This window comes from Triticum urartu, chromosome 6 (assembly GCF_003073215.2).
Source record: "Triticum urartu cultivar G1812 chromosome 6, Tu2.1, whole genome shotgun sequence".
Classification (NCBI taxonomy): Eukaryota; Viridiplantae; Streptophyta; class Magnoliopsida; order Poales; family Poaceae; genus Triticum; species Triticum urartu.
In genome coordinates this window covers 279,596,709-279,613,597 of record NC_053027.1, presented here as the reverse complement: position 1 = coordinate 279,613,597, position 16,889 = coordinate 279,596,709, and positions in this window count along the sequence as shown.

Here is a 16,889-nt window from a genome sequence, read left to right as displayed (position 1 = left end):
AGTTTGCAGGTGCCGATGAGTCCGTGCAGATGGCGCAACCAAGCTCAAGGAGGAGCTCGATGAAGATCTTGTCCTTTGTGTTGTTTCGTTCTAGTTGATCAGTAGTGGAGCCCAGTTGGGGTCGATCGGGGACCTTTGTCGCATTTGGGGTTCTTCTTTTATTTTGGTTCCGTAGTCAGACCTTGTTTGTAACTGGTTGATGTAATGCTTTATTTATGTATTTGTGTGAAGTGGCGATTGTAAGCCAGCTATGTATCTCTTTCCCTTATGTATTACATGGGTTGTGTGAAGATTACCTCACTTGCGACATTGCTTTCAATGCGGTTATGCCTCTAAGTCGTGCTTCGACACGTGGGAGATATAGCCGTATCGAGGGCGTTACACCATCGCTTCCTCATAGTTCGTAGGTTTATCATGGTCAAGTAAATTGACCTCCAGAACAGGATTACCATACCACTCTGGTGCAGAACGTATTCTGGTTGACCTACGAGGTTCAGTAGTAACTTGATCTAAAGTTTCATGATCATCATCATTAACTTCCTTACTAATTGGTCTAGGAATCACTAGAACTGATTTCCGTGATGAACTAATTTCCAATTCGGGGGAAGGTACAATTACCTCATCAAGTTTTACATTCCTCCCAATCACTTCTTTCGAGAGAAACTTCTTCTCTAGAAAGGATCTATTCTTAGCAAGGAATATCTTGCCTTCGGATATGTGATAGAAGGTGTACCCAACAGTTTCCTTTGGGTATCCTATGAAGACGCATTTCTCTGATTTGGGTTCGAGCTTATCAGGTTGAAACTTTTTCACATAAGCATCATAGCCCCAAACTTTAAGAAATGACAGCTTAGGTTTCTTGCTAAACCACAGTTCATATGGTGTCGTCTCAACGGATTTAGATGGTGCCCTATTTAATGGGAATGCAGCTGTCTCTAATGCATAACCCCAAAATGATAGTGATAAATCGGTAAGAGACATCATAGACTGCACCATATCTAATAAAGTACGGTTATGACGTTCGGACACACCATTACACTGTGGTGTTCCAGGTGGCGTGAGTTGCGAAACTATTCCGCATTGTTTCAAATGAAAACCAAACTCGTAACTCAAATATTCTCCTCCACAATCAGATCACAGAAACTTTATTTTCTTGTTACGATGATTTTCCACTTCACTCTAAAATTCTTTGAACTTTTCAAATGTTTCAGACTTATGTTTCATCAAGTAGATATACCCATATCTGCTCAAATCATCTGTGAAGATCAGAAAATAACGATACCAGCCGCGAGCCTCAGCACTCATCGGATTGCATACATCAGTATGTATTATTCCCAATAAGTCAGTTGCTTGCTCCATTGTTCCGGAGAATGGAGTTCTATTCATCTTGCCCATGAGGCATGGTTTGCAAGCATCATACGTTTCATAATCAAGTGATTCCAAAAGCCCATCAGCATGGAGTTTCTTCATGCGCTTTACACCAATATGACCTAAACGGCAGTGCCACATATAAGTTGCACTATCATTATTAACTTTGCATCTTTGGCTTCAATATTATGAATATGTGTACTACTACGATCGATATTCAATAAACCATTCACCTTGGGTGTATGACCTCAGAAGGTTTTATTCATGTAAACAGAATAACAATTATCCTTGACTTAAATGAATAACCATATTGCAATAAACATGATCCAATCATATTATGCTCTACGCAAACACCAAATAACATTTATTTTAGGTTCAACACTAATCCCGAAGGTAAAGGGAGTGTGCGATGGTGATCTTATCAACCTTGGAATCACTTCCAACTCACATCATCACCTCGCCCTTAACTAGTCTCTGTTTATTTTGCAACTCCCATTTCGAGTTACTACTCTTAGTAACTGAACCAGTATCAAATACTGAGGTGTTGTTATAAACACAAGTAAAGTACACATCAATAACATGTATATCAAATATATAATTTTGTTCACATTGCCATCCTTCTTATCCGCCAAGTATCTAGGGCAGTTCTACTTCCAGTGACTATTTCCTTTGCAGTAGAAGCACTCAGTTCCAGGCTTGGGTCTAGCTTTGAGCTTCTTCATGGGAGCAGCAACTTGCTTGCTATTCTTCTTTGAAGTTCCTCTTTCTTTCCCTTTGCCCTTTTCTTGAAACTAGTGGTCTTGTTAAGCATCAACACTTGATGCTATTTCTTCATTTCTACCTTCACCGATTTCAGCATCGCGGAGAGCTTGGGAATTACTTTTGTTATCTCTTGCATATTAGAGTTCATCAGTAAGTTCTAGTAACTTGGTGATAGTGACTAGAGAACTTTGTCAATTACTATCTTATCTAGAAGATTAACTCCCACTTGATTCAAGCAATTGTAGTACCCAGACAATCTGAGCACATGCTCACTAGTTGAGCTATTCTCCTCCATCTTGTAGGCAAAGTACTGTCATAGGTCTTCTACCTCTCGACACGGGCATGAGTATGAAATACCAATTTCAATTCTTAGAACATCTTATATGCTATGTGGCGTTCAAAACGTTTTTGAAGTCCCGGTTCTAAGCCGTAAAGCATGGTGCACTAAACTATCAAGTAATCATCATACCGAGCTTTACCAAACGTTCATAACGTCTATATCTGCTCCTGCAATAGGTCCCTCACCTAGCGGTGCATCAAGGACATTATTCTTCTGTGCATCAATGAGGATAATCCTCAGATCACGGACCTAGTCCGCATCATTGCTACTATCATCTTTCAACATAGTTTTTCTCTAGGAACATATCAAAAATAACGGGGAGCTACATTGCAAAGTATTGATCTACAACATAGTTATGCAAATACTATCAGGACTAAGTTCATGATAAATTAAAGTTCAATTAATCATATTACTTAAGAACTCCCACTTAGATAGACACCCCTCTAGTTAGGGGTGGAATTCGATCTGAGTCGAGCCAGCTCAACTCGACTCGCTAAAGCTCGTTTCATTAACGAGCTAGCTCGACTCAACTCGTTGCTATAACGATCTCAAATTCAAGATTGGCTCAACTCGTATAATTTGCTAGTTGGCTCGTTTAGCTTGTTAAGCTCATTAAAGATATGAACATCAGACCTTATAGATACGATAAAAAGATTAAATGAGAATTTAGCATGTGCATATATGGTTATGTCCGTGTGAGTCTCCTGGGTGGCTTGACCTTGAGTAGTTGGGCCTTGTGCTAGGACACAAGGTGTTTAGTGGATGTATTTTACTACCCCTAAAAACACTGATTTTTTTACCAAGCCTAACGAGTTACACGAGTACTCATGAGATCAGCTCGTTTAACTTGGTCTGTAAACGATCTTAAACTAAAGCTCGGCTTGGCTCGTTATTCTTCGAGTTCGAGTCGATTCGAGCCGACTCACGAGCTACTTGTTTAGCTCACGAGCATCGAGCTTTTTTTCCAGCCCTACCTCTAGTCATCTAAATGATCACGTGATCCAAATCAACTAAACCATGTCCGATCAACACGTGAGACGGAGTAGTTTTCAATGGTGAACATCACTATGTTGATCATATCTACTATATGATTCACGCTCGACCTTTCGGTCTCCAATGTTCTGAGGCCATATCTGCATATGCTAGGCTCGTAAAGTTTAACCCGAGTATTCCATGTGTGCAAAACTGGCTTGCACCCGTTGTATGTGAACATAGAGCTTATCACACCCGATCATCACGTGGTGTCTCGGCACGACGAACTGTTGCAACGGTGCATACTCAGGGAGAACACTTATACCTTGAAATTTAGTGAGAGATCATCTTATAATGCTACCGTCGAACTAAGCAAAATAAGATTCATAAAGGATAAACATCACATGCAATCAATATAAGTGATATGATATGGCCATCATCATCTTCTGCCTTTGATCTCCATCTCCAAAGAACCACCATGATGACCATCGTCACCGGCTTGACACCTTGATCTCCATCGAAGCATCGTTGTCGTCTTGCCAACTATTGCTTCTACGACTATCGCTACCGCTTAGTGATAAAGTAAAGCAATTACATGGCGATTGCATTTCATACAATAAAGCGACAACCATATGGTTCCTGCCAGTTGCCGATAATTGTGTTACAAAACATGATCATCTCATACAATAAAATTTAGCATCATGTCTTGACCATATCACATCACAACATGCCCTGCAAAAACAAGTTAGACATCCTCTACCTTGTTGTTGCAAGTTTTACGTGGCTGCTACGGGCTGAGCAAGAACCGTTCTTACCTACGCATCAAAAACCACAATGTGCTATAGTGATTTCCTTTTGATCTTCAGAAAGAACCCTGTTCATTGAATCCGATTCAACCAAAGTTGGAGAAATAGACACCCACTAGCCACCTGTGTGCGAAGCACATTGGTAGAACAAGTCTCGCGTAAGCGTACGTGTAATGTCGGTTTGAGCCGCTTCATCCAACAATACCACCAAATCAAGAATCAACTAGTGACGGCAAGCAATATGTATATACCCACGCCCACAACTCCTTTGTGTTCTACTCGTGCATATAACATCTACGCATAGACCTGGCTCGGATGCCACTATTGGGGAACGCAGTAATTTCAAAAAACTTCCTACACACACGCAAGATCATGGTGATGCATAGCAACAAGAGGGGAGAGTATTGTCTATGTACCCTCGTAGACCATAAGCGGAAACATTATGAAAATGCAGTTGATGTAGTCATACGTCTTCACGATCGACAGATCCTAGTACCGAAAGTACGGCACCTCCGCGATCTGCACACATTCGGCTCAGTGACGTCCCACGAACTCATGATCTAGCAGAGTGTCGAGGAAGAGCTTCATCAGCACGACGGCGTGATGACGGTGATGATGATGCTACCGGAATAGGGCTTCGCCTAAGCACCCGTACGATATGACCGAGGTGGATTATGGTGGAGGGGGCACCGCACACGGCTAAGAGATCAATGATCAACTTGTGTGTCTATGGGGTGCCCCCCTCCCCGTATATAAAGGAGTGGAGGAGGGGGAGGGGGCCAGCCTCTCTAGGCGCGCCCCAAGGAGTCCTACTCCCACCGGGAGTAGGATTCCCCCTTCCCTTTGGTAGTTCTAGGAGAGAAGGAAGGAGAGGGAGGAAGGGAAGGGGGGCCAGCCCCCCTCCCAATTCAGATTGGGCTTGGGGGCGCTCCCCCTCCTTTGCTTCTTTTCCCTCTCTTCCACTAAGGCCCAATAAGGCCCATATACCTCCCGGGGGGTTCCGGTAACCTCCCGGTACTCCGATATACTCCCAATTTCACACGGAACCATTCCGATGTCCAAACATAGGCTTGCAATATATCGATCTTTATGTCTCGACCATTTTGAGACTCCTCGTCATGTCCGTGATCAAATCTGAGACTCCAAATTACCTTCGGTACATCAAAACACAAAAACTCATAATACCGATTATCACCGAACATTAAGCGTGCGGACCCTACGGGTTCGAGAACTATGTAGCCATGACCGAGACATGTCTCCAGTCAATAAGCAATAGCGGAACATGGATGCTCATATTGGTTCCTACATATTCTACGAAGATCTTTATTGGCCAAACCGCATAACGATATACGTTGTTCCCTTTGTCATCGGTATGTTACTTGCTCGAGATTTGATCGTCGGTATATCAATACCTAGTTCAATCTCGTTACCGGCAAGTCTCTTTACTCGTTTCGTAATGCTACAGCCCGTAACTAACTGATTAGCTACATTGCTTGCAAGGCTTATAATGATGTGCATTACCGAGAGGGCCTAGAGATACCTCTCCGGTACACGGAGTGACAAATCCTAATCTCGATCTATGCCAACTCAACAAACACCATCGGAGACACCTGTAGAGCATCTTTATAATCACCCAGTTACATTGTGACATTTGATAGCACACAAGGTGTTCCTCCGGTATTCGGGAGTTGCACAATCTCATAGTCAAAGGAACATGTATAAGTTATGAAGAAAGCAATAGCAATAAAACTGAACGATCATTATGCTAAGCTAATGGATGGGTCTTGTCCATCACATCATTCTCTAATGATGTGACCCCGTTCATCAAATGACAACATATGTCCATGGCTAGGAAACTTAACCATCTTTGATTAACGAGCTAGTCAAGTAGAGGCATACTAGGGACACTCTGTTTGTCTACGTATTCACACATGTACTAAGTTTCCGGTTAATACAAATCTAGCATGAATAATAAACAATTATCATGATACAAGGAAATATAAATAACAACTTTATTATTTCCTCTAGGGCATATTTGCTTCAAGAGAGAGATCAAACACATAGCTACTGGTACATACCCTCAGCCCCGAGGGTGAACTACTCCCTCCTCGTCATGGAGAGCGTCGGGATGATGAAGATGGCCACTGGTGAGGGATTCCCCCTTTCGGCAGGGTGCCAGAACGGGTCTAGATTTGTTTTTGATGGCTACAGAGGCTTGCGGCAGGGAACTCCCGATCTAGGTTATTTTCTGGAAGTTTGGGGATATATAAGAGGCCTTGGCGTCGGAAACAAGTCAGGGGGGGGTCCACGAGGCAGCCACGAGGTAGGGGGCGCGCCCAAGGGGTAGGGCACACCCCCCACCCTCATGGTGGCCTCGGGACTCTTCTGGTCCATCTTTGATGCTCCGTGGGCTTCTTTTGGTCCAAAAATGATCTCCATAAATTTTTAGGTCAATTGGACTCCGTTTGATATTCCTTTTCTGTGATACTCAAAAACAAGAAAAAAAAAGAAGCTGGCACTAGGCTCTAGGTTAATAGGTTAGTCCCAAAAATCATATAAAATAGCATATAAATGCATATAAAAACATCCTATATGGATAATATAATAGCATGGAACAATCAAAAATTGTAGATAAATTGGAGACATATCACGACGCAACCGCATGCATACGGGGCCCCTGACGTGATCGTGCGCACGCCCAACCGTTGGCAGACCGCGCGCGGAGGGACGTGAGCAGAGCGCTCCACGGTCGCCTCAACGGCGAGCAACCATATATATATACACATACATATATATATATATGCATATAGCTGTTGAACACGCAAGGAAAAGCTGTCCACAAGCTGAGCACGCCAACGGACGCGAGCAGAGCGCACTGCGGCGCCTAACAACGGGATAGACCTTCATTCAAGCCAATCAAAATAAGACTGGAACGGACATGTCTGTATTGAGCAAAGGGATCGCACATGTCTGTATTGACTGGAACGAGAATGCAATAGAAAATAAGAATTAAGGCCACGATGGTGCGATCACAGTGGTAGTTACAGGAGCCAAGAAGAAAGATGCATCCATCAACGTATGACCTCCTCCTCCTCAACTCAGTGCGCCGGGCGGGCCACCGACCGGCGGCTAAGGAGCGGCGACTTTTGTGGCGAGGTCAAGGTGATTCTCAACAAAGGCATCCAAGGCTTCCAGCCGGCTGAAAAAGGCCAACGTCGTAGCATCCTCACCGGCCTTGTAGATACCTATGTACACGATTCGCACATACACATGGATGTGTAGGTCGACGGTTTCTTGCAGGGCGAGGCGCCTTGCGGCGAGCGCAACCTCCAGGTGGACATTCTTCATGGCATCGGCGGGCAGTCACAGGGCCACCAGTGCTTGAAACAGGTTCCGACCATGGAGGCCGATTAGGGTGACAGGCAATGAGGAGCCCAGGTGCGTGGGCTGGAGGAGTACGGCGATGTCGTCCGCGAGCTTATTGACAATGGTGAACATGTTGGTGGTGTGAACGATCATCTGGTCCAACTAAGAGTTGTAGCTGGCGTCGACGGCGGCCATCCACCAGCCGGTCGCCAACACCGCATGGAGACGATCCACGGTGCCATGCCGCAGGCCGGCGTTGTGGACCATCTGGCATAGCCGCTGGCTACTCGCGCGCATCGCCACCATGGGTCTGGAGTGGGCACTTTTGCGCTTATTAGTCTAGGTGCTTAGGCAAATGCTTAGGTGCGTACGATGTGGTAGATGCATTGGAATGGATGGCGCCTTTAAATGAGTGCAAACTGCGTTGCATTCACATTGTGCTGCCTCTTTTCTCGGTCCTCCCATTACTTCTCTCATGCATTCACACGATGCTAATTGAAGGAGGATGCATCTTTGGCTGTTCAACATTTCGGGAACAGCTACCCTCTCCCTTGTCTGCATTAAAGCCGTATCGGGAACTGCGCCGCCCGCTGTCAAATCAAATAGTACTGCGCCACCCGCTGCATGCCTGGCTGAACACGCCTCCTCGCCTCCATCTATGCTTAATTACTGAATTTTAATTGGAAAAATTAGATACTGCTAGTGATTTTTAGCTTCATATTTTGAAAAATCGCAGTGTTACAAGGTTGGCAAATGGCAATGTTACTAGATCAACAAATATCAATCTTTCTAGTTTGATAAATGGCAACATACCCAATATGACAGATGCAAATAGCACCAAATTATATGTAAGTGGTTCACACGGGTCATCCAAAAGAACAGTTTCTGTTCAAGAGATGCACAAATCCTGCTCTCACTTTGCATACGGGTGTTCTATCTGAAACCATCATGCTTGTTGTGAGAAGCTCTGGATTGTGAGAAGCATATACCCAAACCTGCCCCAAATGGGACAAAAAATTTACCATGGCATGTTGATGTCGCTCCATGATAGCATGCCAAGTTTCATGAATTTCAAACAAGTTTTGGATTTACTAGAATTTAAAAACCAGGTATCTCAATGTTTGTGGCCGAGTGACGGTGGCAGGGTGTTTGACATTCATTCCCATTTCTTGCATGGGACCTAAGCATGCACCCAAGGACAAAAGATTTGATTTTTCAACCAATTTATATGCACCGGAGCATGTGCATGTAGTTCAAATTTGAATTCTGCACATAAATGCATTGAAAACTCAACTAATGCATAAAAATGTCCAAACGAACCCCGAAAAATCACAAAAATAACACAACACTCCTGTTGTTCTATGTTGACACGAGAAAAATTTTGAAAGCAATAAGAGGCAATGGATATCGTTTCGCCCCCAAAGTTGGGGTGTTCCCTACCGAAACCATAATGCTTGTTGTGAGAAGCTCTGGTTTGTGAGAAGCATATACCCAGACCTGCCCCAAATGGGACAAAAAATTTCCCATGGCATGTTGATGCCGCTCCATGATAGCATGCCAAGTTTCATGAATTTCACACGAGTTTTGGATTTACTAGAATTTAAAAATCAGGTATCTCAATGTATGCGGCCGAGAGACGGTGGCAGGGTGTTTGACATTCATTCCCATTTCTTGCATGGGACCTAAGCATGAACCCAAGGACAAAGATTTGATTTTTCAACCAATTTGCACTGGAGCATGTGCATGTAGTTCAAATTTGAATTATGCACATAAATGCATTGAAAAATCAGTTAATGCATAAAAATGTCCAAACGAACCCCGAAAAAACACAAAAAATAACACAACACTCATGTTGTTCTATGTTGACACGAGAAATTTTTTGAAAGCAATAAGAGGCAATGGATATTTTTTCATCCCCAAAGGTGGGTGTTCCCTACCGAAACCATCATGCCTGTTGTGAGAAGCTCTGGTTTGTGAGAAGCATATACCCAAAACTGCCCCAAATGGGACAAAAAAATTAGCACAGCATGTTGATGCCGCTCCATGATAGCATGCCAAGTTTCATGAATTTCAAACAAGTTTTGGATTTACTACAATTTAAAAACCAGGCATCTCAATGTTTTGCCAGCAATCAACGGTTCCCTGGTGTTTGAAATTCATTCCCATTTCTTGCATGGGACCTAAGCATGCACCCAAGGACAAAGATTTGATTTTTCAACCAATTTATATGCATTGGAGCATGTGCATGTAGTTCAAATTTGAATTATGCGCATAAATGCATTGAAAACTCACTTAATGCATAAAAATGTCCAAACGAACCCCGAAAAATCACAAAAGATAACACAACACTCAAGTTGTTCTATGTTGACACGAGAAAATTTTGGAAAGCAATAAGAGGCATTGGATATTGTTTCATCCCCAAAGGTGGGACGTTCCCTACTAAAACCATCATGCTTGTTGTGAGAAGCTCTGGTTTGTGAGAAGCATATACCCAAACCTGCCCCAAATGGGACAAAAAAATTACCACGGCATATTGATGCCGCTCCATGATAGCATGCCAAGTTTCATGAATTTCAGACGAGTTTTGGATTTACTAGAATTTGAAAACTAGGCATCTCAATGTTTTGCCGGCAATCAACGGTGCCCTAGTGTTTGAAATTCATTCCTACTTCTTGCATGGGACCTAAGCATGCACCCAAGGACAAAGATTTGATTTTTCAACCAATTTATATGCACTGGAGCATGTGCATGTAGTTCAAATTTTAATTATGCACATAAATGCATTGAAAACTCACTTAATGCATAAAAATGTCCAAACGAACCTTGAATAATTCCAATTCTTTTATGACACACATATAGTTGCATGATCCTGCAAATAAAAGGTCTAGCAATTCAAACACCGTCCATGGCCGTTGTGACCCCATTATGTAATTCAAATGAAGATGAAAAATCAAGTAGATCCCACACAGTTTATTATAACCAACCATGTGAGATGCGGCACAAAATATCTTGGAGCACCGTCGGAGTATAGTACGCATACGGCTTACGCGAGAAGGTGTGACGGCTACAGTCCACAGCCCGCTCTGAATGAGGGACCATGTCTGATGTCACTTTGCGCGCCAGTTTTTTGGCTGAAGCGATTCCAAGTTTTCAGCTTCCGCGGAAATATCTACCTCCCCGCCCCCTCCCCCTTACCAAAAGCCACATTTCCCCTGTTTCCGCCTTCCTTTCCAAGTTGAAACCTTCACTCCTTGCTTGTGGCGCCGCCGCCCCCTCGCTGGCGACCCTACTTCACGCTGCTCGGCCTCGCCTATCCAGGCAGGTAATCCACACCCGACCACCATCCTCCTCCTCCTTCCACATCCCACATGCCCCGACCGCCGGCGCGAGCGCAACACCTTCCACCCAAATCCCCAGCCCCTCCACCAAATAAGCGCCGGCCTAAGCCATGGTGCACGCGGTATAGCCAGGACCGCAAATCACGGCCATACGCACGGATGAGGTCGCGATGGCTGCCATTCGTGTTGACCCCCGGATCTTGGAGGAGCACCTCGTCGTCGAGGCCACCGTTGATGCCTCGCACGCCGACGCCGCGACACGGTTGGCTGCTTTACACGACAGTTTGTGGCATTTTCTCTAGGCCACCATCGGTGCCTTCGACGAAGACTACGAGGTGTTTTCTTAGTGTGCACGTGCTTACCTCATCTTGATAGCCAGCAGGTTGGTGCCCGGAGCGGCTCAGGAAACTCACCACTACAACAAGGGCACCCACTATATGGAGGCCTCACCCTCTTCCATGTCCAAGGAGCCAATCGTCATCGATATCTCCGACAATGAGGAGTAGCTTGTCTTATTAGCTCACTATAAGGACCCATGTTCAGTTTGCTAGCTACTGCCTTTCCTTAACAAATTCTAGTGAATTGTTCTATCTACTTTTACCATGAAATCTTGTGCTATAGTGTATATGTTCTATACGTCGTGCAATGTGGTGTTCAATTAACTTCTTGGTTCAATTCTACAAATGTGATGTTCAATTCTTCAGGGTGCAATATTTCCAAGTTGTTAAGCATGCTTGGTTTGGTTAACTGTTTGATCTTCTATTAGGAGTGTGTTATATTGTTCAATTGGTGTTTAGTTAACTGCTCGGTTCATTTGTTGTGGCTTGGTCCACTTATTGTGGTGTTTAGTTAACTGCTTGGTTCAATTCTGCAATGGGATGTTCAAATGTGGTGGCTACATTCTATTATTGTATACCATTGTAACACCCAGATAATTAAGCTACAGTAACCCTCTATTAATGATGCCATGTCACCACGATTACTGTTGTCAATCTCGTGGTGGTTTGAATCCCGTTCAAATTCATATTTAATTTAAATTCAAATAAATAATGTTTTCAAATGGAAAAATAAAAATGTGGGTTAGGTTGCAAATATTCACTAACAATTTGTCATGAAAGAATTAACATTTTTTTAATATAAAATTTCCCCTAGATATTAAAATAGTGGACCAACAACACCATTTTATCCCATTTAAATATAAACTCAAACTTAATAAATTATTTTGAACCCAAACTTTTTGTGGCAGTGCAAAATAATGCATAGTAATTATATGGCAAGTCTTTACATTTTACAAATGTATTTTGATGCTAAAAGAAGTGCAAAATAGTAGCTAAATAAATAAAGAGAAAAGTAAATGGAAAAATACTAGTAAAAAGAAAAGAAACCTAATCTACTGGGCCCCTTGGCCCATTTAGCAAAACGGCCCAGGCCAACCCCCACTTGCCTCCCACCTCTCGCTACAGGAGGCAGGGGTGCCGTGACGGCCATCCACCGGAGATGGCCGTGTGTGGCGGCCATCGGCCCCTCCTGCCCGCCTAATTGTCGCCCCCGGGGCCGGCCCCTCCTCCCCGAAACCCTGGCTCACTTTCCCCTCTCCCTCGCGGCGCTCTCTTCTCCTCAACAGGAACCCGAGCTGTCGTTGCCATGGATCTTCTCACCCACGTGCTCTTCGTCGTTCCCGCGAGCTAGTAACTTGTCTTGAAGCTCCGTCATCCTCGACTGCATCGCCAGCACCCTCGAGTTCAAGCTCTCCGCCTCTCCATCACCGGAATCGACGTCATCTTCCTCCTTCGGCCGCCGCCACGCCATCGATGATTGTCGTCGTCCTGCTGCTACTAAGCCTTCACCGGGCCACCGTGTGCCTCTGCGGTGAGCTTCCGCTCGTTACCCCTCTCCCCTGAGCTCACCCCTCCGTCTCCTGCCATCGCTACCATCGCCACCGTAGTTCGCCGCCGCCATGACTACCGCAACACGCGTCTGAACTCATAGCCGTGTTCAGCGCGACACCAACAACCCCACACACCTAACCCCGTTGTTGTCCCGCCCTGCCTCGCGCCCTACCTCGCTGTGGGCCACGCTCGCCACGCCCGCGACCGCTCCGCTCTCTGGCCCCGCTCGCTGCTCAACTCGCTGGCGCGCGCCCCGCCGCTACCCCCCTGTCGTGCTCGACCCCGCGCCATCGCCCCACGCCCCGCCTCTGCCTTCAGCCATGCGGGCCATCGCCGCGCCCGCGGCCGACTCCGGAGCCCTGCAGTGCCCTCCCGCGGCTGCGCCCTGCTCGAGCTCTCCCGCCTCGCACCTCTCTGGTCGTCGTTCTCGGCCACCACCGCCGCCGCGCCCATGCGCGGCCCTACCTCGCTGCTCCCTTGCCGCCAGTTGCCCCTGGACGCCGCCGGCGGCGCTCACCTATCCTGAGGCTGCCACCGGCCGTGGCCTCGTCCCCGTCTGGGCGGGTGCGCGATCGGTCCACCCCGCTTTGCGCCCAGCGCCCGCTAAGGCCCCTGGCCAATGACACGCGGGGTCCACCCGAAAACGAAAAATAAATAAATGAAAAGATATAATAATTAAAATAATTAGTTAATTAATTAACCAAATGAATTAATTAATCTAATTAATCATGTTAATTAACCAGTTAACTACCTAATTAGTATAACTAAAACTGTTAGTTAACTAGGCAGTCAATGACAGCGGGGGCCCACCCTCTGTTGACCAGTCAAACTTTGACTGGTCAACTGGGTCCCATGGCCCACACGTCAGCCTCTGTGTAAATTTTGTGTACACAGGGCTGGGTACCCATAGCATTTTGTCTATTAATTTTGAATTAATAATAATTTCAGAAAATGAATAAAACTTTGAAAAATCATATAAAATAAACCGTAACTCGGATGAAGATACTTTGTACATGAAAGTTGCTCAGAACCACGAGATGCATCCGGATACGCAGCCTGTTCGTCTGCCACACATACCTAGCATAGCGAACACGCAACTTCCCCAATCCGGTTCATCTGTCCAAAAACGTGAAACACCGGGGATACTTTCCCGGATGTTTCCCCCTTCGCCGGTATCACCTCTTACTGCATTAGGGCACTCCTAGCACCGTTACTTGTCATGTCATGCATCGATATGCATCTGTTTGCATTGTATTCATTGTTTCTTCCCCCTCTTCTCTCCAGTAGACTATGAGACTGACGCCGCTGTTGGTTCCCCTGTCGACTATGTTGTTGACAACCCCTACTTGCCAGAGCAACCAGGCAAGCCCCCCCCTGATCACCAGATATCGCCTATTCTTCTCTCTACTGCTTTCATTAGAGTAGTCTACCATGCTACTGCTTTCCGTTAATCCTATTCTGATGCATAGCCTGTCATTGTTGCTACAGTTGTTGATACCTTACCTGCAATCCTAAATGCTTAGTATAGGATGCTAGAATATCATCAGTGGCCCTACATTCTTGTCCGTCTTCCATGCTATACTATCGGGTCGTGATCACTCGGGAGGTGATCACGGGTATATACTTATACATAATATATGATACTTGTGGTGACTAAAGACGGGTCGGCTTGTAGAGTACCCGCGAGTGATTCACGGATTGGGTCCGAAGGGGCGTTTGTCCCGACGGCCCTCTGAGTGAACCTTTGTGACAGAGCGACAGGGTAGGTTGAGACCACCTAGGAGAGAGGTGGGCCTGGCCCTGGTCGGCGTCTGTGGTTAATTCAATTAACACACTTAACAAGATCTGGGTATTTGATCTGAGTCTGACCACTGGCCTATACACACAAACCAACTATGCGAGAACAGTTATGGGCACTCGACATCGTGGTATCCGCCGAAGCCTTCTTGACGTCAGCGACTGGGTGACGCACGCCGGGTGGGACTGGAACGCCTGCTCTTGTATAAGGGAGGCTAGGTCTGCTCGTCGGGCGCGTTCGCAACGTACAGGTGTGCAATGGGCGATGGGCCCAGACCCCTGCGCCATAGGATTTAGATCGGCATGCTGACCTCTCTGTTGTGCCTAGGTAGGGCTATGATGTGTTGATCTTCCAAGGCCGGGCATGACCCAAGAAAGTGTGTCCGGCCAAAGAGGATCGAGCGTGTTGGGAAATGTGGCACACCCCTGCAGGGAAGTTGATCTATTCGAATAGTCGTGTCCCTCCGTAAAAGGACGACCCGGAGTTGTACCTTGACCTTATGAAAAATAGAACTGGATACTTAATAAAATACACCCTTCCAAGTGCCAGATACAACCCGGTGATCGCTCTCTCACAAGGCGACGAGGGGAGGATCACCGGGTAGGATTATGCTATGCGATGATACTTGGTTAACTTACCATCTACTCTCTTCTTCTACTGCAAGATGGAGGTTGCCAGAAGCATAGTCTTCGATAGGACTAGCTATCCCCCTCTTATTCCGGCATTCCGCAGTTCAGTCCACATATGCTGCCCTTTTCCATTTGATACCAATGCATACATATGTAGTGTAGTTCCTTGCTTGCAAGTACTTTGGATGAGTACTCACGGTTGCTTTGCTCCCCCTTTCCCCCTTTCTATACCTGGTTGTTGCGACCAAACATTGGAGTCCAGGAGCCAAACGCCACCGTCGATGATGACTCCTACTACTCTAGAGGTGCCTACTACTACGTGCAGGCCGCTGACAACGACCAGGAGTAGCTTAGGAGGATCCCAGGCAGGAGGCCTGCGCCTCTTTCGATCTGTATCCTAGTTTGTGCTAGCCTTCTTAAGGTGAACTTGTTTACTTATGTATGTGCTCAGATAATGTTGCTTCCGCTGCTCATCTATGATCGAGCTCTTGTATTCGAGCCCTCGAGGCCCCTGGCTTGTAATATGATGCTTGTATGACTTATTTTATTTGTAGAGTTGTGTTGTGATATCTTCCCGTGAGTCCCTGATCTTGATCGTACACGTTTGCGTGTATGATTAGTGTATGATTGAATCGGGGGTGTCACAAGTTGGCATCAGAGTCGACTGCCTGTAGGAATCCCCCTTCCACATTCCTTGGCCAAAGTTGAGTCTAGTCGATGAAAACTGTTTTACTAACATGGCTGTGCGGCCCATGGGCCCACGTCGCCATTGGGTGGTATTAGGATCTTTTATTCCTCATATATACTTTCGGACTTGGAACTCTCTTCTATTCGGGTTAAATGAATTTTGCTAAATCAAACATTAGGATCTCGTGGTCACTTTCACCCGGAGAGCACCTCATTACCGATGATCGTCTGTTGCACGAGAAGATTCCGAGGATACTCTATGATGTTCTCTCAAGACTTTTTGCCATCGCTTTTGAAATTCCCTATCACCGATATATCTCTATGGACAAATACATACACTCATCGTCCATACCTTCATTCCAAGATGCTCATGTTATTACTAGATGCCACAGAATATTTTCCAATATCTCGAGAATCCTTTGTGCCTACTGCTAGCTCTTTTCAGCGTGAATACACCTGCAAATAATTCCTCAAACTTATCAAGGATTTGTTCATCCCTAGTTGATCATGTGTTTCACAAAATTCTTTGAAATGTTATTCGGTCTTCCAAAAATCCTCAGCAGCTTATTGCTCTTGAAATTCTTGCTTGCTCGCAATATGGTTAATCCCATAAGTATAGTAATCTTATTGGCATCCTTTGTCACTATCATTTTGAGGTCATTGATTCAATAAGTTGTGAATGCTCGCAATCCTCAACCAGATCCTAGAATTCATCCTTCCGGCTCGGACATCATTTTAAACATGAGCTGGATCTCGACCAATCAAATTGCCATCGATTGTACCCCTAAGGCTATTAAACTTATCCATCCCTAATCAGAGCATTGCTTCTGATCCGTTGTCTTGGAAATCATAATTCTTTTGCGTTTGAGCTTTGAGTTAGTCAGTTGTTTCTATAATCTAATCTCCTTGCATCTCTTCTTCCTCTGGTTGAGTA